The sequence below is a fragment of the Triturus cristatus genome, chromosome 11 (assembly GCF_964204655.1).
Source record: "Triturus cristatus chromosome 11, aTriCri1.1, whole genome shotgun sequence".
NCBI lineage: Eukaryota > Metazoa > Chordata > Amphibia > Caudata > Salamandridae > Triturus > Triturus cristatus.
In genome coordinates, this window is record NC_140594.1 from 368,704,004 (window position 1) to 368,727,249 (window position 23,246).

Consider the following 23,246-nt stretch of genomic DNA (forward strand, 5'->3'; position numbering starts at 1 on the left):
AGATCTGGAATGTAGATATATAAACAGTTAATGTACAAAGCACCTCACCAGATGGGTCTGCACCGGAGTCTTCAACATCCCTGGCCAAGCACCGAAAACACCAAGTCGGGAACCCTGTAGAGACTGGGGCACAGGAAGTAATCTCTCCGGGCACCAAAGTCGTCCCGCGAGTGCGTCCACTCCAAGACTGAGTTCCTGAGCTCCACCCTACGGACACCGCTTTTTATAGTTAAATCAACACGTTCGAGAACCCTCTAGCAGGCGTTCTCGCCCATCTATCCATCATAGGTGCTGGCCGCATCTCTGCGTCAGATCCACCCATACAGACCTGGCCAGATTCTGCTTGGGTGCGCCGAGGCAAAAGACATTCCTTTCCCTATCTCCAGCCTTGGAGAGCCTTGCACAGCGCATCTTCCCTATGTCCTAGAGATAAGCATAGAATGCACAAAAACAAGCTCAAGGCACAAAATCACCTCACGAGGTATGTCTTGCACCAGCTCGTACTGGTTTACGTGAAAAACATGTTTGTTACTGCTGAAGTGTAACTACAGGTCAAAGCAGCACAAAATGGAAATGCAATACAACAAAATGGAAGACCAGAGCATCACATGGAATCTAGGTCAATATGCAGTTTAGCACGTGTAACGTGTAAAATGGCAAATGCAATACATTTTCCACCCCTTGACCCTCGATTCACCCATCATATCACATTGGTCTAAATACTATGGATCTGGGACGAAGAAGGGAGAGAAGATTAGGAATACATTGAATACAACAGCATAATGAAATAGAAACACCAATAATCACTACGATATCACCCAGGATATAACGAAGCTGTCCAAAATTAGGTAGCCACCGAAACAACCAATCCCACCATCCTTGATCAACATTTTGGGTAACCCCTTTCACTAAATCTTTTAAAGTATTAATATGTGCATGGATAGATGTAGAATGATCAGATAAATTGAAACAACAGAGTCCTCGCAACCGTGGTTGTGTTTCAACAACAAATAATCCACAGCTGCCCTATTCTGCAAAACAGCTTTTCTCGTTCCTTGAACATCTAATAGCAAATCAGCTAAAGCGGCAGAAGTATGATTGAGATTCTTCGCAATTAAACAGGCAAGTTTAGCAATAGTTCTTGCATTATAAACGGACAGTCCTGGCACTCCTACAATGGAAATAGCCAAACTAGTATACTCTGCCCTAGAAAGCAAGTCAATGTTGGAATCACAATCCTCAGGTAATTGAACAGCAGCTCTCGGGGAGCGAATATGTGTGATAGACTGCATAGGAAAAAGCATAAGACTTAATCGTGATAAGGCACAAGGTCCTCCAGTTATATTAGCTGGTATGTAAGTGTATGAAATATTGCCACACGAAAAAAGCCATCCCTTAGATAATTTCACATGGTTAACATGGCTAGCGGCTAATACTGTATGATTACAGACCATATGATTGGTAACATTACTGCAAAAGCTATCATGTCGTGACTGACATAATGTTTGTTGATCAGTGGTCAATTGTGTGCTTTTCTCTAGTTTCAATTGGCCACACTTGCCAATTTTGGCAGGGTCACAAGTTAGTTGATAGCAAACGTCTCCAGTAGTGATGTTGTAGGTAACAATACTTGTCATGTTCCTCCAGAGGTTATCTGTAACCTCCGGACAAAAACGACAGTACTCATAATGACTCAGATGTGTTTGAACATCAGTTTCCTCCACTACCCCATCAATGTTAGTTTGGTTGAAGATGTGCAGAAGCACACGTGCAGGGGTAGGTACGGCAACAAGACAAGTGGATATCATATCAGCTGTACTGTTCTCATACAGAAGTGGGAAGTGTTCAGCACATTCTCGGCCAAGTAGGTCCAGATGTTATCTGGTTGCTGCAACAATGCTGTCATCCGACTCGGGCGGTTGATCCCCTTTGGCATCCCCGGGCCCTCCCGGACCCCTCCGGACACGCCCAAACACAAACCACACAGCGCAAGCATCGCAGCGGCAAGCCATACTGTGATCTAGAAACAGAAAACAAACTGGTATAATCGCTCTCGTAAGTAACATTTTTCAGCAGGTACATTTTCCCACTTTTCCTGTCCGACTCTCATGATGACAAGGATATTATCCTTTCCTTTAGCGATTAATTCTGCAGGTTCAGGAAGTTTGTTTGGGGACTCTACCCATACTTTCGCCCCTGGGTTCTTGTCAGTAGATCCGAACTCGCCCTTTCCTCGCACAGTTAGAAGGGCTGGGGCCGTCCCCTTCATGACATTTCCTCCATAAACCGGCATGATGACCATTTGGGCAACTGGTCACCGGGTTGCACAATCAGATCATTGTCTCCACTGTTCAATAGAATAACTTTGATCTCCCCCTGGTAATCGGCATCGACCACCCCTCCCAAAACCTGGATGCCTTTAAGGGCAAGCCCAGATCGAGGAGCGATCAGTCCGAAATGCTCTGGGGGAATTTGAACTCCAACTCCTGTCTCAATCAAGGTAATGTCTCGTGGTTGCAGTCGATAGAATTTCTAGGCATGTAAATTAAGACCAGCAGCTTCTGGTGTGGCACGATATGGAGCTAAAGCTCCGGGAGTTATCTGCCAGTACAGAATCGTGTTTGTGGCCACATGGGGCTTGATCTACAAAGCTGGGGTCAACATGCGCATCAAAGGAGTTTCTGCATTAGCAAGGGGTCGGTTGTTCAAAATTTGCAATGCATCAGACAAGTGATCCCTCCACCCCTTCAATGACCCATCAGACAACTTTTTCAACTGCTCTTTCAACAAACCATTAATTCTTTCAATCAAACCCGCTGCCTGTGGGTAGTAGGGTATGTGATAGATCCACTCAATGTTATGCTGCACACAAAAATCTTGCACCATCTTTCCTTTAAAGTGTGACCCATTGTCACTTTGGACCTGCAAAGGAATTCCGTAATACAAAATCAACAAATTCAAAGTTTTCAGAGTGTTATACTGGGTTGCTCTCTTACATGGAAAGGCGATGAGCTAGCCAGAATAGGTATCCACCACCGCGCAGGCATACTGACATCCTCGACTCATTGGCATTGGTCCGATGAAATCAATTTGCCATATTTGCCCTGGCAACTTCCCTCTGCCTAGCTGGCCTCTCACTACCTGTGGAACCAGTCTGTGTTGGGTATGCTGACAAACGGGTCAGTGAATGATCGCAGTTTTAATCATATCTAGGGGAATATGCATCCCTCTACTTTCTGCCCACCTGCTAGTGGCTTGCTCGCCCAAATGTCCGCTTTTCTGATGTGCCCATTTAGCCATGCCCACCAAGTCAGAATCCTGAGTCGCCACCTCAGCTTCACGAATCTTCGCTTCTTGGTCTGCAAAGGAATTACAACAACGCTCTAGTGAGTCAGTCGGGCAATGAGCATCAACATGATAAACTGTGACTGTACTCTGGGACAACAATTCCCAAATCTCCTGCCACAACTCCTTTCCCCAAACCTCCCTATTGTGAATCATCCAATTATGAGCATGCTATCTGGGAAGCCAAGTGGTTAACCCATTGGCCGTAGACCATGAATCAGTATAAATGTGACATGTACCAGGGAGCTCTTGCTTTAAAGCCTGGTAAACTGCGTACAATTCTGCAAACTGACTACTACTTCCCTTTCCAGTAGTCGACAGCAACTTTTTTGTCACAGGATTGTATGACACCGCTTTCCAATGTCTCTTGGTCCCCACATATCTGGCTGAGTCATCTGTAAACCACACATGCTTTTTGTCCTACGCGGACAACTCTGAGAATGGCCCGCCCCATTTCACGGGGACTCTCGCACTTTGGGTACATCTTGCAACATTTCTACATCTGCTACTGGAGTTTGCGCCACTTGCTCATGCAGCACTGCGGTACCTTTAGGACCCACTCGTGCCCTGTCTTGTATGTACCATTTCCACTTTATGACGCTAGCCTCCTGTGCATGCCCAATCCTCTGTGTCTTGGTTGAGCTCATCACCCATTGCATGATAGGAATTTCAGGTCTCAAAAATATATTGTGCCCCAGGGTTAATTGCTCGGTATCCACCAGAGCCCAATAACATGCCAACAACTGCTTTTCGAAAGGAGTGTACCGCTCTCCAGCATCAGGTAGTTTCTTTGTCCAAAACCCTAGGGGCTCCTTGTGTCTCCCCTGTTTTTGCCACCGGCTCCAGGTCGCATACTGATCCTGGACTGTTACATTCAAATCAATGCTTCCCTCTCGTATGGGCCATAGATCCAGCGCACGCTGTATAGCCTCCTTCGCTGACTCAAATGCCTGTTGCTGGGCCTCCCCCCACTCAAACTCATGCTTCTTCCGTGTAACCTTGTACAGAGGGGCCAAGATCTGACTCAAATGGAAGACCAGAGCCTCACATGGAATCTAGGTCAATATGCATGTTTTGCACGTGTAACGTGTAAAATGGCAAATGCAATACAATTGGGACTTGGAATATTCTTGATTTTGCCCATAACTCTGTATTGCTCTAATGTTGTGTGCCTTCATGGCAATAACTTGTGCATCTACACTTATATTTTCTGTATTATACCTTTTGAATATTTTTTATAAATATTTTTAAATGCTTAATTCCTCCCTAGAACTCACTTATTGATTCTGTCCTTGCTTAACTGACTATATTTTTACTGTGCTGTGTTGCACTCTCGTTTGGGAAACATTACCTCATGAAATTGAGGTTTAATACCATCCCGATGTACCCAACTGTGGGTGTGTTATTGAGGTGACTTTTTAGGGCATGTGATTTTAAGGGCTTCCCCCGAGCCCACAGTACTGGTGCCCTTTGCTGAGCTATTGTTATGATGTGTTTCGTATATGGTGGGGGGGGGGGGGGACGGGGGGGTGTGTGTGTGTGTGTGTGTGTGTGTGTGTGTGTGTGTGTGTGTGTGTGTGTGTGTGTGTGTGTGTGTGTGTGTGTGTGTGTGTGTGTGTGTGTGTGTGTGTGTGTGTGTGTGTGTGTGTGTGTGTGTGTGTGTGTGTGTGTGTGTGTGTGTGTGTGTGTGTGTGTGACTATCCTTGTGGGGACTTGGGTGTGATAACACACTCACGCTGTGGGGACTTGATTGCACAAGACAATGTCTTCTAAATGATAAAAAATGACTTCAGGAACATCTGTGTCAATTTTTACAACTTTTTAAAAAATTGCCTTGTGGGGACCTGTGTTTCATCAAGTGTGTTTATATTTCTGCTCAGCTCTGCCCCTGTAGACAGGAGGTGGTACTGCAATCTTAAACACACTTTGCATTTAAACACACTTTGCTGATCAGAAACACACTAGTAGCTGAAAGAGCAGACTTTTCTAAGGAAAAGATGCACAACCCTGTGTTTATCAAAATATTTTTCATACAAATTAACCCTTTATTTATTAAAATACAATTTTATTTGCATGAAGTAGTAAATGTACACTTTTTGTTAGCAATTTTATACATATTGCTCAAAGCAATTTGGATCAGTTTCAAATCCCAGCATACTTTTTTATTGATGTTTGATTCTTAATTGCAATAAAAGAATGATGGTGCACTACTCTGCAATACAATATACATTGGTTTCATAATTGTTGGCAAATAACTTAAAGGGATCAATACTTATTGTTAAATTTTTAGGTTTGTGACAAATTCAAAGTCTCTATGTTGCTTTGCCTTTGTGTAAATGTTATTATGAATTATGGAATATGCTGGCACATTTATCAAGCTAGGCTTTTGCGATTCCTTAATTGCGATTATTAAGGAATCGCAATTAGGGAATCGCTAAAGCCTATGCATGTAGGAATCACTAAAAAAATAGCGATTCCTAAACATTCCTTAAATGCGACTCGCAAATTGTGACTCACAATTAAGGAATGGCTTCCCATTCATTCCTATGGGCCTACATGCCCATAGGAATGAATGGGAATTGCATGCGCAAGGGTGCCAAAAGGACACCCTGTTGCACCCCTGCATTTGTAATGTGCACCCATGTTGCGCATTCCCCCAAGGGCATGGGTGTGTGTATTATGTAACTTTGAAAAATGCACTTTAGTGCATTTTTCAAAGTTTTTGCAAATTACCGACCAGTTCTTTTTTTCTGTAATTTGCGACCCCTAATAGCAATATGTGATTTTTGCATTTGGGATGATGCATCCCAAATGCAAAAATACCAGTCGCAAAGGGGCAGATACTAACAATCTGCCCGTTTGCGACCGGTTTTTAGCTTGATGCATGGTGTCCATGCTCTTTTAGATGAGGGCTAGATGGAGGAACACCCTTTACAACATTGCCTTTACCATGAAGCCTTTACTATGCATGCCTTTACCAAGCAAGTACTTTTGTGTGACTTTACCGTGCTAGCCTTTACCAAGTATGATATATATATGTATAGAAGTAAAGGATGGGAAGGGTAATTTTAGGGTTTATGCGTAAGGATGGTAATACTAATTTTAGGGTTATCGGGTGGGTGGTTGTAAAGGATGGTAAGGGTAATTTCAGTGCTGTGTTTACGGGTAGGATTTGGTGAAGGATGGTTAGGGCAATTTTAGTGGTTAGGGAGATATATATTCCCTAGGATAAGAGGTTTTTGACTTGCCTGTATCTTTGGCACCAGTGGTAATAGTAATTTTATGGTTATGGGATGGGAAGAATGATGAGGTTTGCAATGACTGTCAATTTTAACAATTTGCATGTGGCCCCCCGTGGATGGAGAGTATTTGTGTGTATATATGTATTTACACTTGTAAATCTGCTAAGAGCCCAGAGGGAATATTTAATACTGACTGTATACAGACTAAGAAAGTAGAAAGACCTCTCTTCCATAGCTCTCACTTGCGATGAAATGTCTTAGAAGGTTTTTCAGGCTTTCTCTTTTTTACCATAACCAAATATTGTTTTATTATTTTTTTCACTTGGCACGTTACACTTTTAGCACTTTAACGATCATGTCATCATGTGTTGCCTGAGATATGGATCAGGCATTTGCCTTACTTCATTAACATCGAAGTAATATTTGAATTAAATATATATGTATTAATGTGAATTAATATTGGTGAGATCCCTTCCGGAATTTTTTGTTGAGAGGCATGAATATGTGGTACTATTATTGAGTAGATTAGTGACTCAGTGTCAGTCAATCAGTGTCAGTCAATCAGTGTCAGTCAGTTAGTCAGTGTCAGTCAGTCAGTGTCAGTCAGTCAGTGTCAATCAGTGTCAGTCAGTCAGTGTCAGTCAGTCAGTGTCAGCTAGAGCAGCTCTGCTGACCTGGTTCTCTGGCTCTAAAGCAGCTCTGCTGACCTGGTTCTCTCTCTCTAAAGCAGCTCTGCTGACCTGGTTTCTCTGGCTCTACAGCAGGTCTGCTGACCTGGTTCTCTGGCTCTAGAGCAGCTCTGCTGACCTAGTTCTTATGCTACAGAGCAGCTCTGCTGATCTAGTTCTCTGGCTCTACAACAGCTCTGCAGACCTGGTTCTCTGGCTCGAAAGCCGCTCCGTTGACCCAGTTCTATGGCTCTGAAGCAGTTCTGCTGACATGGTTCTCTGGCTCTATAGAAGCTCTGCTGACCTGGTTCTCTCCCTCTCAAGCAGCTCTACTGACCTGGTTTCTCTGGCTCTGCAGCAGCTCTGCTGACCTGGTTCTCTGGCTCTAGAGCAGCTCTGTTGACCTGGTTCTTAGGCTCTAGAGCAGCTCTACTTACCTGGTTCTCTGGCTCTAAAGCTGCTCTGCTGATTTGGTTCTCTGGCACTAGAGTAGCTCTGCTGACCTGGTTCTCTGGCTCTAAAGCAGCTCTGCTAACCTGGTTCTCTGGCTCTAAAGCAGCTCTGCTGGCCTGGTTCTCTGGCTCTAAAGCAGCTCTGCTGACCTGGTTCTCTCCCTCTAAAGCAGCTCTGCTGACCTGGTTTCTCTGGCTCTACAGCAGCACTGCTGACCTGGTTCTATGACTCTAGAGCAGCTCTGCTGACCTAGTTCTTAGGCTCTAGAGCAGCTCTGCTGACCTGGTCCTCTGGCTCTACAGCAGATCTGCTGACCTGGTTTTCTGCACTCACGACGCACGCACCCGACTTCGCGAAAATATATTTAAAAATAATATAATTTTCTTATAAGTACAAATATATTATTTTGATGAATATCTTATATAATCTCTTGCCTTAATATGTATATTAAAGACACATACATGTCATTTTGGAAAATAATTTTTTTTTGCGGGAGTCGCGCACCCAATCACGTATATGATGTCACGCGGGACCCGCAAGCGCGCAAACATCTTGTACCGTAATGCGCATGTGTCACGAATGCGCGGGAGCAGGAGTCGCAGACTGGTCGCATACCAATCGCGCATATCACGTGATATTAAATGTATATGATGTAACTGAAAAACACGCAGCCGTCACACACCATACGCGGATCCTTCATGACTTTTCTAAAATGGCGGCTAGAATGCGCGCACCCACCGTGATGTGTACACTTTGAGTGCGCGACTGCGAAAATAAATTGAATTTTTTTTTTAAGAAAATGATATAAATATATTACAATAAAAAATGAAAACAAGAAAATTAATCAATATTTCAGTTTAAATTAAAAAATGTTTTTTTGCAATTTTCAGAAAAATATATGTTAATTAATTAATAAAATATTTATAAATAAACAGTTAAAAACTGTAGAAAATCAGTACAAAAAAATAGATATAACTACTATCACACTTAAAAGTTAGCATTTAAAAAACCTTTGAAATTCACTGAAAAAAAACATAGGTTTCAGAGACGTTATAGTTAGAAATTAGCATTTAAAAAACCTTAGAAATTCACAGAAAAAAACATAGGTTTCAGGGGTGTTATAGTTAACTGCCCATTTCACTCGTACAAAACCATAGAAATTCCTCCGTTATAGTTAGTTCTGCTAACTATAACTCACGCGCCCGCAATGCATTGCTGATGATGTCACATATTGCATCATTCATGACATGGTCAGTGACATCACTGATGACATCACTGATGACATCTCAAATGACATCACTGATGACATCATCCACTTGACAATCCGATACACCACATCATACACTATTATAACCTTTCATCACTCACTGTAAAATACAGAGTACCATATTTGAAACCATTGACACACCAATATCAGTTACTACATACCCACTCACTGATTCCTAAGTCTACACACACAACTACCCATTCAACAACAGAATCATCTATACATGCAGTCATTAATTAATAGAACACTATCAAATGCACTTATACACATATATAGACATTGACACATCAGCGTCATCTTAGTCGGTTATGCAGTCATCCTACTCACTCATGAAAAAAATGTATCGCACTTAAATTTACTCACTTACACAATTATTCAACGACACCTCATTTATTCAAACACATAGTAACTCATCGTTAATATGTTAAAAAAGCACCATTATAATTATACACTCATTCATATATTTACTCTCACAATCACTGACTCTTACACAAACGTATTTATATACACCAACTCTCACATACAATGCCTTTTATTTTTTTACTTTGTTGAAGATGTACAACTAAACATATATTCGCTCACCAACACACAAATAAATACACTCAGTCACCCAAACATCTGTTTCCACATGCACTCTTAAACCCATACACCTAGTCAATCAACCATTCACACATCTATGCATAGAGTTACACACACCCCATCCAACCACACACAAACTCAGTGTCCCATACAAATACTCACCCAACTAATCAATAACTAATATACACACTCATGTAGTTAGTGACCAACTGAGGCAGCATGTTATACAACAACAGAGACAGTGCTGCACACATTCACATAGTTTCGTTACTAATCCATGTATTAAGTGAAGACAATTTTAATTACTCACTTAAAAAGACAGACAGCTACTAAATCCTCCATCCAGACAGTTATATATCCACTCAATCTTCAATACAGATTGGTATATATATAATACATATTTAAATTTCAAACTAAACCACATTCAGTGGATGATGTCATCAGTGATGTCATCAGTGATGTCATTTGAGATGTCATCAGTGATGTCATCAGTGATGTCATTTGAGATGTCATCAGTGATGTCATCAGTGATGTCACTGACCATGTCATGAATGATGCAATATGTGACATCAGCAGTGCATTGCGGGCGCGTGAGTTATAGTTAGCAGAACTAACTATAACGGAGGAATTTCTATGGTTTTGTACGAGTGAAATGGGCAGCTAACTATAACACCCCTGAAACCTATGGTTTTTCCTGTGAATATATATATATATATATATATATATATATATATATATATATATATATATATATATACATTCATTCACCACTAGTTAGTTATAGTTAGGCTCTAGTTTCCATAGGAAAAGAGTTTTTTTACTTGCCTATACCTATGGCAGCCATTGACGTATCTTCACGAAAGTTTCCCCAAAAAGTGTTATAGTAAGTTTTGTTGTGCATGGGAAGATTTGGGATGATCCTTTAAGTGGGGGCTGAGAAAAAGGGGGTTAAATAAAAGTGTGTTTCCTCATTTTAATTCCCATAGGACGAGTAGTCAAATCTACAGCCCGCTCCACTGGACGGAATTGCACCAAATTTGGCAGAAAGGTAGATGTTGTGCTTTTTGTTATTCAGTGTAAATCCATTCAATCTTTTTTGGGAAATTTAAGAAGAAAAACTTTGATATAGCTCTGGTTGTGGATATTTTGCGATGCTTTTGCTATCAATCGCAAATGTTTGTGCCAACAGGAATGCTGCGATTGGCTGAGCACAACCTGAGCAGAAAGTTGCGGTTGCCATTTTACCAATCGGGACTGGTTCCGGGGCTGAAACTTTGTGTTAAAGCTATCATAAGGGATCAGGGTGGAGGTACTCTGCCCCCATGTTTGAGAAATGGGGGTGTTAGTGACACAAGTTATGTGTCCCAATTTCATGCAATATTTGCGATGACGATCCGACCGCCAGCGCGGCCCCACCCCCTGTGTACTGTCACTGGGACATTTCGACTATCAACGTTTTTGCGAATTAGTGAACATATTAAAAAATATATATATTTATACACACTGCTGGTCACTGTTGAAGACTCATGTGTGCACTCACAAACTCACTCAGACACTTATACACCCACTCAGACATTGATACATCAAGTCACATACCCACACAGATATCCATTGACCCACTCCTATGCCCCCTCAGATACTCATGCACCCACTTGAAGACTTACTGTGAGAGTCATGCACCCATGTACAGACCCACTCCAAAACTCACACACCCAGTTAAAGACCCACTTATAGACTCATGCACCTACTCACATTCCCGCTTAGAGACTCTTACACCCACTCACAGACCCCCCGGGCACTCATGCACCCATTAACTGACCCACTGAGGGACTTAAACACCCAGTGACAGACTAATTCAGAGACAAATGCACCCAGTTAAAGAGCCATTCAAAGACTCATACACCCACTCAGAGACTTACTCAGAGAGATGTACACCCTCTGACAAACCCACTTACAGACCCACTCAGACTCATGCACCCACTTACAAATCCACTTAGAGATAATGTACCCACCCGCAAACCCACACAGAGACTTATGCACCCCCTCAGATACTCACTCACAGATTCATGCACCCAGTCTCATTCCCACAGAGAGACTAATGCTTTGTCAGAGATGCTTTTGGGGTTTTACTGCCGGAGTAGCAGCTGGATTCTGAATCTCATTGGAATATCAGATTATAAACTAAAGTTCACATGGAGCATATTCACAGAAAGGGAGACTATCCAATACATGGTACTTACATGGGAGGCAGTGTCATGAAAGGAGGGAGTAGCCACAAAGGACAGAGACATCCTTTAGACTACACTTACAGAGCAGAGAGTATTGTCTTTAGTTTATTTCCAGGCAATTTGTGATTCTAGAATACATAAGCCTGAGTCTCTTCTACATGTATGGGTAAGTTCAAGTTAAGAATGGGTGTGCATGATGCAGCACGGTTGAGAGCTCTAGAGTTGGGGTTAAGGCAGTGAGAGGTTCTTATAGTCCCTGTTGGTGCCTCATAAGTGTATTCAGACCACATACTCATCTAATAATTGGCCTCTCTACTGAGTGCACAGGAGAATGATAATATTTTCTATCAAAGTAATCCACGTCAGTGATACAGTCCCTTTTTACATTTCATCTTTTACTTCATTTACATTTCCTAAGATTAGATGGGTTTTCCAGGGGGCATATTTCTATATTTGTTTTCATACAACATGTGATTCTTGTATAGTGCATACTGCGAAATGTGCCACCTCTAGGTGTCTGGGTAAATTTGAGTTATGTACATATACTCCCAACTATACGTAGGTGCAGCTACCACTACCTATACATTTGTATCTCTACTCTGCCCTATACTCCAGCATCCATAACCACATCAAAAGCCTAGTAACTTTTTCAAAGTACCTGAATCTCTTTGGCACCCTAGTAGCTCTAGCCATGTCTGCGCCTCCTTGCAGTACCCCTTACTCAACTTTGGTACTGCTACTCTTGGTAATAAGGGGCTTCTCCTTTTCCCCCAGTATTGATACCCTTGGTTTTACCCTACATCCTCTATCCTATTTTATCCAAATATCGCAACCTTTCTCTGTAACTTAGTATGTCTACTCAAAACATTGTAGTTCTCTCTCTGCCTATACCCTACTACTTCAACTCCTGCCTTAACATCTGAATCTGCCAATACCCCAGTGCCTTTAACCCTGCCACTTCCCTAGTATGCCACTCCTACCTATACCCTAATCTCTACTCATACACCGTAGTACCTCTACCCCTAACTACATCCAAGTAACTATATTCTTGCCTCAGCCTCTAGGTCGGTCTTCACCTTGTAGCTTTACTTAAGTTGTGCCATTAGTATATTTCTACATCCCCTCCATTACGCCAGCCATCTTTTCCAGTGTTTCTTTATTGGATTTTCCTAAATACTTTGAGGACTTCGGTTTCCTCATTTCATCAAAAAGGAGGTTAACTGCCCTTGAGTCATCAGGCTGTGTTCTCCATTTTGTTTTTTCTCCACAATATTAATAATGTTAATGTACAGTTGATGTGGCAGGCCTCCCTTTCTATACATTGGGTAATACCCAGTGCATTAAATGGAGAAAAATAAGTGCAGGTACTCATTAAAATAGAGGTGTGGCAAGTGGGCGGGCCAGGGGCGGGGCTAAGGGGAAAATATGATCATACATAATTACTTCTGTACCAGTTGCAGCACATTTTAAAACACGAGAAATGTGTTTCTGTAAAAAAAAAAAATTAACTCATTATACGAAATGAAAGTCACGATGGCACTTTCACCCGAATGGTCGCTGCGCACCTGATTGACAGTGCAGGGTCTGTCTAGAGACCCTGTCCTGTTAATCACAGCGTGGCACAAACCCTCTCACCCCCTACAGTTTGGGGACATTCACATGGGCGCTGCTGGAATCTTTGCCAGCAAATTTGCAAATGCTGCATCAGCCGAGTTAATTACTGCCCTGCACTGGTGGAGAAAACTAACCTGAGCCTGCGATGCCGCCGATCAGGGTACCGGTACTCTCCCTGGCTACAGAGAAGTGCCGGTACTGACGTTAAAAAAATTCGGAAGTTCTGGTACTCAGTACCGGCGAGTACCGGTCCATTTAAAGCACTGGTAATACCGCAGAATGTTGTGCTCAATCTAACACAGATCATGTTCCCGTACAGCCAGGAACAATCTTGTTGTCTTCCTGTACCTTGCTTCTCTTTTCTGTTGAGTGGCTGCACATAGAAATAGTCAATACATCTATTGTCAGTAGCGGTGCGTGGAGGGAGTTCCGTGGGGCGGTGAGGTGGGGCGGGGGAGGGGCAGGGTGGGGAAATGTAAACACTGGAATATGGATGAATGAAGGTAAGTACACATTTAAATAAATAAGACAAATTCCTTTGCGCGCTTAGCATCGCAAAATGCGATGCAGTGCGCGCAACGAAATTCATTTTATTTATTTAAATGTGTACCTACCTCCGTTCATCCATATTCCGGTGTTTACATTTCCCCTCCCCCGCCCCGCCTCACCGCCCCACAGAACTCCCTCCACGGACCGCTACTGTTTATTGTACGTTGTATATTTCCTGTTGTGCCATATCGCTTCTACTGAATCCTCTCTCTCTCTCGCTCTCTCTCTGTGTTCTTCAAACATCCCTCTTTCCCAAGTGCATGTGTGGACACGAAAATAAATACTTTTCACTCCACACATGCCACAAGTATTGGTTTTGTCAATGCTTGTTTACTGTTGGAAATGGAGACTATATAGGTAATTTTATGTTATGGGTGTGAATCGTGCTAAATGTCTACTGGGACAAACGAGCACCCTGTTAGGTTGCCAGCTTGTTTAGCTATTCAGTGATGTGCACCAAGTTGAAAGAAATTTAGTTATTATTATTATTATTATTATTATGTTTCTTATATAGCGCCTGAATCGACCCCCGAAGGGGTATCTCCGCGCTTGCCTTGGGAACCCGTCCTGGCTTTTCCCTGTGAGAGGGCATCCCCAAGGTGAAAGCCAGGCATCCCGCCGCGGGGGGCGGCATGTATGTTAATAAATAAGTGGTTAGCAATATAAATGTGAGAATGCTGTCCACTACTTATATTAATGTTTAGCTTTATACAAAACTTAAATAGCATGAAGAATATTGTCACGGACAAAAATGATACAAGTTGCATACACGCAGATGCTTTTCTAAATAGGGAAAGCCAGGAATTTAAACCATGCCATGGCAAAGCAGACATATTACATTTCAACATTACATTTCATCCTGTAATATATTTTCTTCATCCTATTTAAAAGCTAACAAAAAAGTATGTATAAAAAACAATATTGTACAAGAAGCCCCAAACTATTCATTAGCGCCATTAACAGAACGGAAACCAAGAGCAGGGCCTCTGCCTCGGGATGGCCTCTCACAGAATGTAAATGAGCGATCACGCATCAGAAAAGGTCAATCAGCATAACAAGAGACCTGTGGCTGGCACACCTAAAGCTCATGAAAACTCCCAGGGTGGGGGATGGGCTGTCCTGCAAGGAATGCACCTTGAAAGGAAGCCTACAGGAAAGCAGCATTGAATGTGAATGCCTTTCATCCCTGACAGAAGCAAGTGCAGGCCGAGGCGCACGGAAGAGAGACAGTCAGTGACCACGGCCTTGAGCTCAGAGCAATGTTATCACAGACAGAACATTGAAATATAGCATTTGCAAGTGCTTTACAAAATTCCGTGTGCATAAGCACACACGTTTTCTGTTAATTATTGCACTGTTAAAGCTTGTCTAGGATGCAGGTGGGTTAGGATTTGCTAACTGTCTAAGGGATACTTTTGAAACACTTAATCAGATCAGCAATGGGAGGTATTTTCATTCTTTTTTCATGTTTTAAAGCGAACCTTCAGTGATTGTTTCAAAATAGAGCACAGGATTAGCAACCACATTACAAAGGCTTCCTTTCATTTTGTAAAGCTTGTTTTGTAACTAACCAAAAGTTTTGGGGGAAAAAAATCGGTCACATGCAAATAAATGCAAGTAGAGAACAGGAAACTAAACAAAAGCAACAAAAAGAACCGTAAACAAAGAAATACATGGAGAGGAAGAGACAGGAGAAAGACAGAATGGGAAGCTCAATAACATTAGTGAAGTCCTAGAAATGAGGTAAACATGCACATAGTAAAAACATGATCTGCCCAGCAGAGAGGACTGTGTAGATTGAAATCTAGGGAACTCTGTAAGGATAAGACACTGGAACTATCAGTGAGGATGGGCAGACCGAGGAAACGGATGGTGAGCAGGAACAGCTCAAAGAGGAACACATAAGCAAATAGCGAACAGCACTGATTGCACTGAAGCTGTCCCACGTCAAACTTGAGTAGATTTTCCAGCCCTGATGTTTTCCTTTCATTGAAACGCTAGTGGCGTTTTAGTAATATGCAAGACAAGAATACAAATATTATGATGTACAAAACAATTAAATGTACAAAGACATACTGGGTGCTGCTCAGCTTGCGAGCTACAGTAGCTGCAATAGACAGCTAAGATTAAAGAGGAAAGGCAGGATAAATAACTATTGATTAAACTATTTTTATTGATTTTTGTGTTGAAACACATACCCTCACCTACATCCAGACTAGGCATTGAGAATTCCAGAATTCCTCAAAGTTTATGTACATGGCAAACCAAACCTACAAATACAATAGCCCCTCTGCCCCGACTCCTCAATATTTCCTCTGTTCAGGGTCAAACCAATGCTTTTGGTGACAAAAATAGTGCCAGGCCGCATGCCAATTCCATCATAGGCAATCTGTTCATTCTTGGCATCTTTCTTTTTTGCCATTTGATGGCTTTGGATTTGGCCTGCTTTGTGATCATTATGTCACATCTGAAGGTGTTGCCCAAAGACTCTCAACTAACTATGGCATGGAAGCTCTCCAAATTGTGTTTACAAACAGTACTAACAAGGTGAATAGTCCAAATAAAAGGTTTAGGTTTAGGGCTAGGTTTTATTGACAGAATGAGTTCCTCAATTCCTAGTAGGTTGCACTCTAGCTGTGTCTTGATAGTCACCTTTGACAGTACAGTGCAGTGCAGCACATATGAAAAGCGGGAAGTAATGAGAAATAAAAATACTTTTTAACACCTGCTTCAAAATGCGCTCTTTTTTTATGCAAAACCCTATTATTGTTTGTAGGTAGGATTGTGCATCAAAAACTGGGTGGTTGCATGGAAATGCCCATGTACCACCCATGAAAGACCCCTTTGATGCAGAGTAATACAAAGCAGCCCCTTGCGCTGCTTGTATTGTGCTGCAAAGTAAATCCCCCAAAAAATCATTTTGCGCAGGTGTGTGTCACTTTTCCGATGCAAATCCAGAGCAAACTTTTCTACATCTGGGACAAAATATGTGTAAACTCCGCATCTAAAGTGAAATTTTGAAGAACAATCTATGGCATTGTTTCCATAATTTTTGCCATTTAAGCATACACTGATATAAATAGGATTCCACCATAGAAAATGAAAGTAGAGTGCATGTTTGGCAAATGATAATCAAAATGTTATTTACCAAGAAAATAGTATGTTTGTTGTGCATGTGTGTACCAGAACACCAATGTATTACTCTGAACATCACATATATGTTTTAAATCTTGTCTTCAATGTTGGATGCACCCGTATTCACACTATTGGGCACTGAGAAGCATCTCTTTCAATTAGGAAACAGGATAAACTTACAGTACATCATTTATTTATCAGAGTTGTGTCTCTTAAGGGAGCACATTTGAATTGAAGACATTTAATTTTAAAAGAGAAATGTGCCATATTCAGGAATCCTTATAAAACCTGCGAGCCCTCGTGAAAAATAAGTCTGTATTTACAGTAGAATAGCGCTAGTAATGTAAGAATGAATTTCCCACCATATAAAACACAACTAATTCATGACAAAGAAAAATGCGCCTTCTTCCAGACATCTGTGGAGTTAATAGCTGAAGTGCAGCCTTCCTTGGTAATTCAAGTTTCAAGTCAGCACTTCAGCAGGAAGGCAAGTGATGCAAATGCACTTTTGCGCATAACAAAAAGTCCATTAGCATCGCAAGAGACCCGTGTGCTCTTATACCTAGAAGTCTACCACCTTTCCCGACTGGGGGATGGGGCTTGCACCTGACAACAAACCTTCCTGGGAGGCGGCATAGGATGACATTGACTTGAGACCCTGATTGCAACAAGAGCCGGGCTCAGGAGCTCAATCAAGGCTGTCTCCAACACAGATTCGACCCCCCAGCAATTTTATAATAACCACAGTTAAGCAAAGTGTTCGATTTCAAAGGCAATTGGTTATTTTAAGATGCACTTTCTTATTTTTTTTTTAAACCAAACTGCAGCTTTTTCATGACTTTGGCAGGAGGAAAAGGTTCAGTGTCTCGTAGAGCCCAGCACAAGGCAAATGCTTATAGTTACTGTATTGCCTTTTCTTAAGCTGAGCGCAGCTTCCACAATCCGCAATAAAAATAGACAGATTTGTGGAAGGAAAAAAAAGAGCGGACGAGGAACCTGAACATATAAGACAGTGACCTCATAGAGACGAGAACATGGGATGTTGGGGAGTGCCATATGACGAGTGTGAAAACATCTGAAGTGTATGGAACTGGATAAGAGCGCAAAGGTAATAGAAAGATTGGAGCAAGAAGGGAGAGGAAGGGCTCAAGCAGGGAGAGAATACCCAGAGTGGCATGCGAAATATGTAAGGAGATTAAAATGAGGAGATTTGGGGGGGTTGATATTTTAAGGGGAAGAGGCCTGCCATCTAACATTGGTAAACACCCAAGAGGCAGATTGGACTTTTAAGAATGATATGTAGAAATACCCGACCAGATCTACCATTTCTGCCTAGTTATTTCTCCATTATACCACTCTATTCTGAGTTAAAATTTGTAATAGACGGGGTGGTATCTACACCTGGGGATAAAACTTGACTTGTAATTGACCCAATAGTGGCTTTTTAAAATAGTGTGTGTGAGAGAGAGAGAGAGAGAGAGAGAGAGAGAGAGAGAGAGAGAGAGAGAGAGAGAGAGAGAGAACGTCCATAAAGATATAAAATATCATCAGTTTACATATATGGAGTCATTCTCTATGAAATGGTGAGAGCTGTGATAGGATAACCTAGGAAAGGGGTAAATTATATATCATTGCCTTCCCTCTAAGATTTACATCATAGTTTTTTGTTGGCTATGTATATGTTTATTTGTATGCACGTACATGATAATGTACAGGGTCAATGACCAGCATAAAGTCAACAACTCCAGAGATAGAGAGCTGGGTTGTGAGCAGTTAAAGCAGTGTGATGTAGCATTTTGTAAAGAGGTGAGTCTTCAACTCTAATTTTAAGCAGCATTTGTGCTGTTCTGATGGATATGGGGATGTTGTTCCAAATCCTGGGTGTATATATGCATTAAAGTTACACACCCAAACCGAAACTTTATTAAAATAAAACGATGGCAATTATTGGTCACACAAGCAAAGTATGAAGATAGACCGTGTGCCAGAGGTGGTCTCTTATTATATTCAATTACCGTGGTTTTATCTTTATTTCTGTTTTCTTTCATGTGCACGTTTCTCTTAAAAAGAATGTATTAATTTCGCCTTTGATAAGGATTCGCACTGAGTGGGGTCTTCATAGAGGGCCACCAATCCCAGAGCGTCCAGAGTGCACTGTATATAGTTCAGCCAAGTTATTTTGTGTCCCTAAGCCAATTTCATGACGTCCTTTATAATACATCGGTTTATCTGTACTGCCTCCCGTTTCCAAATTGACAGCCAGAGTAGCAAAGGCACCAGTTTGATTGTATCAGAAATGTAGGGTAATCCTAGTAATTACATTGGTACACGTCTTAGGGGCAGATAGTAACCTCTTGGTGAATCTATCCTCTATTTTTTGAAGGGTGTCAACATTGGTTATATCCCAAATGGCCGCCCCATATGTGGCCACAGAGACAGTTTTTGCCATGTAGATTTTAACCATCTCTGGTATTGGTTTGTTGCCTATGTTCGATGCAAATCTAAAGATTGCAGCTATACTTCTGTTCATCTGTGTAGTCCTCGAGGACAGTGTTATTTTCCAGTCTAAGTTATTATCAAAGGTAATGCCTAGATATGAGAAATTAGCTACAATATCAACTTTTCTCTGTGCAATAGCATAATTTCCTTTCTTTTTGCTTTTCCCAATACACATAATAAAAGACTTCGCTTTGTTCACATGTAAATCAAGGTTTTCCATAAAAGAAACCTAATGGTGATGCAATTTTGTAGGACTAAGGGTGTTTGTGCCAAGAGGACTGCATCATCTGTGTACAGTAGGATGGGGAATCATGTTGTACTTGCGATCGGAGTGCCTATTATCTTTTCAACCAAATAATCATTTAGTTTGTTAGAGTACAATGAAAACAAGAAGGGCGCAAGTATGCAACCCTGCCTTACACCATTTGTTATGTTAAAAGATCTAGTGCATTTACCCTGCCTACCGTGGCACATCTTTGCTGTAGCCCCTGCATACAGTTGTCTTATAAAACAGATTATTACTGCCTCTACCCCCATTTGCTCCATGACCTGCCACATCTTGTTATGGTTAACGCAGTCGAATGCGGCAGAGAGATCCAGGAATGCCATATAGAGGTTCTCTTGCTTGGCCTGTGTGTACTTCCCAGCTAGGAGTGCCAAGTTCAGACATTGATCCACGGTCCCTCTGCCTTTCCTAAACCCATATTGGACCTCCGCCTGGATCCCCTTTTCCCGTGCCCAATCTTACTATCTATTTAACAATATTTGGCCCATCACTTTTGCCTTACTTTAAATTAACGTGATTGGGCGATAGTTAGCACATTGAGAACCATCTCCTTTTTAAAATATTTGTACAATACTGGGCTGTTTCCACGATGGAAGTGGGTCCTCAATGCCAATGGCGTTGAATGCCATAGTGAGTAAAGGGACCCAGAAGTTTCTATTATTCAAGAATATATCCACAGGAACCCCATCTGGGCTTGCAACAATGCACAGTCAGTCTACCTCTTCCATATTAAAAACTAGGGGAAAGTCGGTTTTATCCTATCCAAACGTTCTACAGTGGGACTTATATTTGACATTTGGAAGATTTTTTGAAAGTGGTCTATCCATGTATTTTCGTCTATACATACGTCTGTGGAAGGGCCTCCTGCTTCGTGTAAGAATGGTGTATTGCCCACTTACCAGAAGGATTTAGTATCGCTGTCATTAGCTGCTATCCTTAGTTTCTCCCATGCTTTGGATCTTAGTTGTTTTTTTCTGATTTTTCACAGCGCTTTTATAGATCCCTCCCGGATTTTTAACTTATCCCTAGGGTTAGCTTTTAAGGCCTGGCGAAGGTTGACAGAGGCTTCTGAGCAGGTATTATCAAACCAGCGATTTTGCAGCTGTTTTCTTGCTCCCGAAGGGTGAGTTAGTTGCTGTTTAATTCCTTCTAAGATCTTCGAGAATGTTCTGACTACATGGAAATTATTTATTGGATGATTTAAGCAGAGGCTAAACTCATCCGTAATTTGACTGTATCAAACGGGAGAAGAGCCCTTCGTCAACCTTGCTCCATTTTAAGGAGTACCCGTTTCATCTAGCTAAGACAGGTTTGGCGATTATGGTACTCTTTTTGGTTATGCATTGAGCTTTCCAGGGAAGCAAATTGATTTTTCAACTTTTTTTTTAACTCTCCCATGTTTTTCAGGGGCACATTTTGAGAATGTTTCTTTTCCCATTGAAAGGCTGTTGTAACGAACCACTGCCAATGTGTTTTTTTCCACTCTCGCACTGACAACTAGCCGTACCCTCGAAACCCAGCTGTATGTTCCAGTTATAGAATTTGTGCGCCCAAACACAATTTGATTTTAAGTTTGTTAAGCAAAGTTTATGTTTGGGCATACAATAATTTACAGAGTGTGAGCTAAGGTAGCTTGAAGGAGCCCCAACTGCAGGTAGAAGAAACACTCAAGAGAAGAAAGTATTTTGGTAGGAGAGGCCCAATATATTCTCGAATTCTAGTGACAAATATAACAAAGATGTGCCCATCCTTAAATCTATTTCTCCAATGTAATAAAGCAACAGGGTCAGAAAGAATCAGCGTGGACAGTTTGTTACAATCAGAAATACAGTTTTATCTTCTATTTGGAGAATAGTCTATTAGGTGGTGGCTAGAAAAAAGATTGAGAACTCGGAATATTTAGTTTTCTGGGGAATTATGAACCTTCATTGATGAACATATTTTAAATCAGGTATTTCTGTATTTGAAGTGGGATTATTAGATTAGTAGGATAATTGCAGTCTAACTACTGAAGGTCCTTGAATACCACTATTATCTGATCACATCCCATCATCTCATTTACATTTTCATGCCTATGGGATATTTTAGTTCTGAATAACAATTGTTTTTTGTTACCAAAGTCACTGGTACTCATTTTATCAACAGTGTAAAGATGAAAGTCCAAGTGGAAGCACCAGGATTCATACATTTAAGTGGGAGGTCAAACACAGATCCCTGAAGTGCAGTGGCGGCTGATAGGGGACGGTGGTGTGTGGCAGGGGAAGGGGGGTTATGAAATGCATAAAAAAGAAAACGTACTTGCTGGTCGCCAGCTGCCGCCTCTCCTCGCAGGAACAGGAAGCGTCCAGGCTTCTAGACTCCCCTGACCAATCACAACGCTGCTGATAGCAGCCTTGTGATTGGTCTGAACACCATGGTTTGGCACTCAGAGAGGGAAAGGAAGCCTGGGCATGTTCTCCACCTAACTAGTAATGCAGCCTGGATGTAGAACATTCAAAGTGCGCATTACTGTTTTGTCGGTCGGCCAAACTGTCATGCGCACTTTTGGTGCAGCAGCAACCAATCCTTCTCACCGACATCAGGGGAGCCCAGCCCCGCCCACCTTAACCTGGCAGCAACTGTGTTGGACTTGGCCCTCTTTGCAGGGTCATCCCAGAACATTTTGCTTTTCTTCTGTAATTTTTCTGACCTGTTTTTGTTGGTTTTCTGACTCTGTGCACTTTGCCACTGCTGATCAGACTAAAGTGCATGTGCCCTCTCTTGTAAACCTGGTAAGACTGGTCTACAACTGTTTGGCATATTTAATTTACTTGGACCCAGGGCCTGTAAATTAAATGCTACTAGTGGGCTTGCAGTGCTGCTTGCGCCCCCCACTGAAGTAGCCTTTCCAACGTATCTCGGTCCTCTCCCAATGCAGGGCCTCCGCACGCAGTTCACTGCTGCAGTGACGGGACATGGCAAGTGGTTGCCATGTCTGAAACTCCCCTTTTACTATATATATATCAGCCCTAATGTAGGCTCTAGCTAGCCCTATGGGAAGGGTGCTGCGTAGGTAAAAGGTAGGACATGTGCCTTAACTGTGTGGCATGTCCTGGTAGTGACAAACAGCTCATTCGGTTACTCACTGCGGTGAGGCTGCCCTCTCATAGGGTTGCATTGGGGATTCCCTGATATGTGCTTCAGTGGTAATTCCTGACATGAGAGGGGTAGCGTGACCATGTTTGGAATAGTAGTGATAAATCCTGCTTATTGGTGAAAACAGATTTATTATTACTAGTTTAGAAATACCACTTTTAGAAGTGGTATATTTCTGTGTGCTTATGAGTCTTTGTGCCTGCCTGATGTGTATTGCCCGTCTGTTTTTGACTGACAGGAGAGAGG

General features: G+C 41.9%; 1 pseudogene; it reads right to left on the minus strand.

Annotated features, from left to right (window-relative positions):
* Window positions 1-705: 705 nt before the first annotated feature.
* LOC146784199 (uncharacterized) lies at window positions 706-1,936 on the minus strand (annotated as a pseudogene).
* Window positions 1,937-23,246: the final 21,310 nt, after the last annotated feature.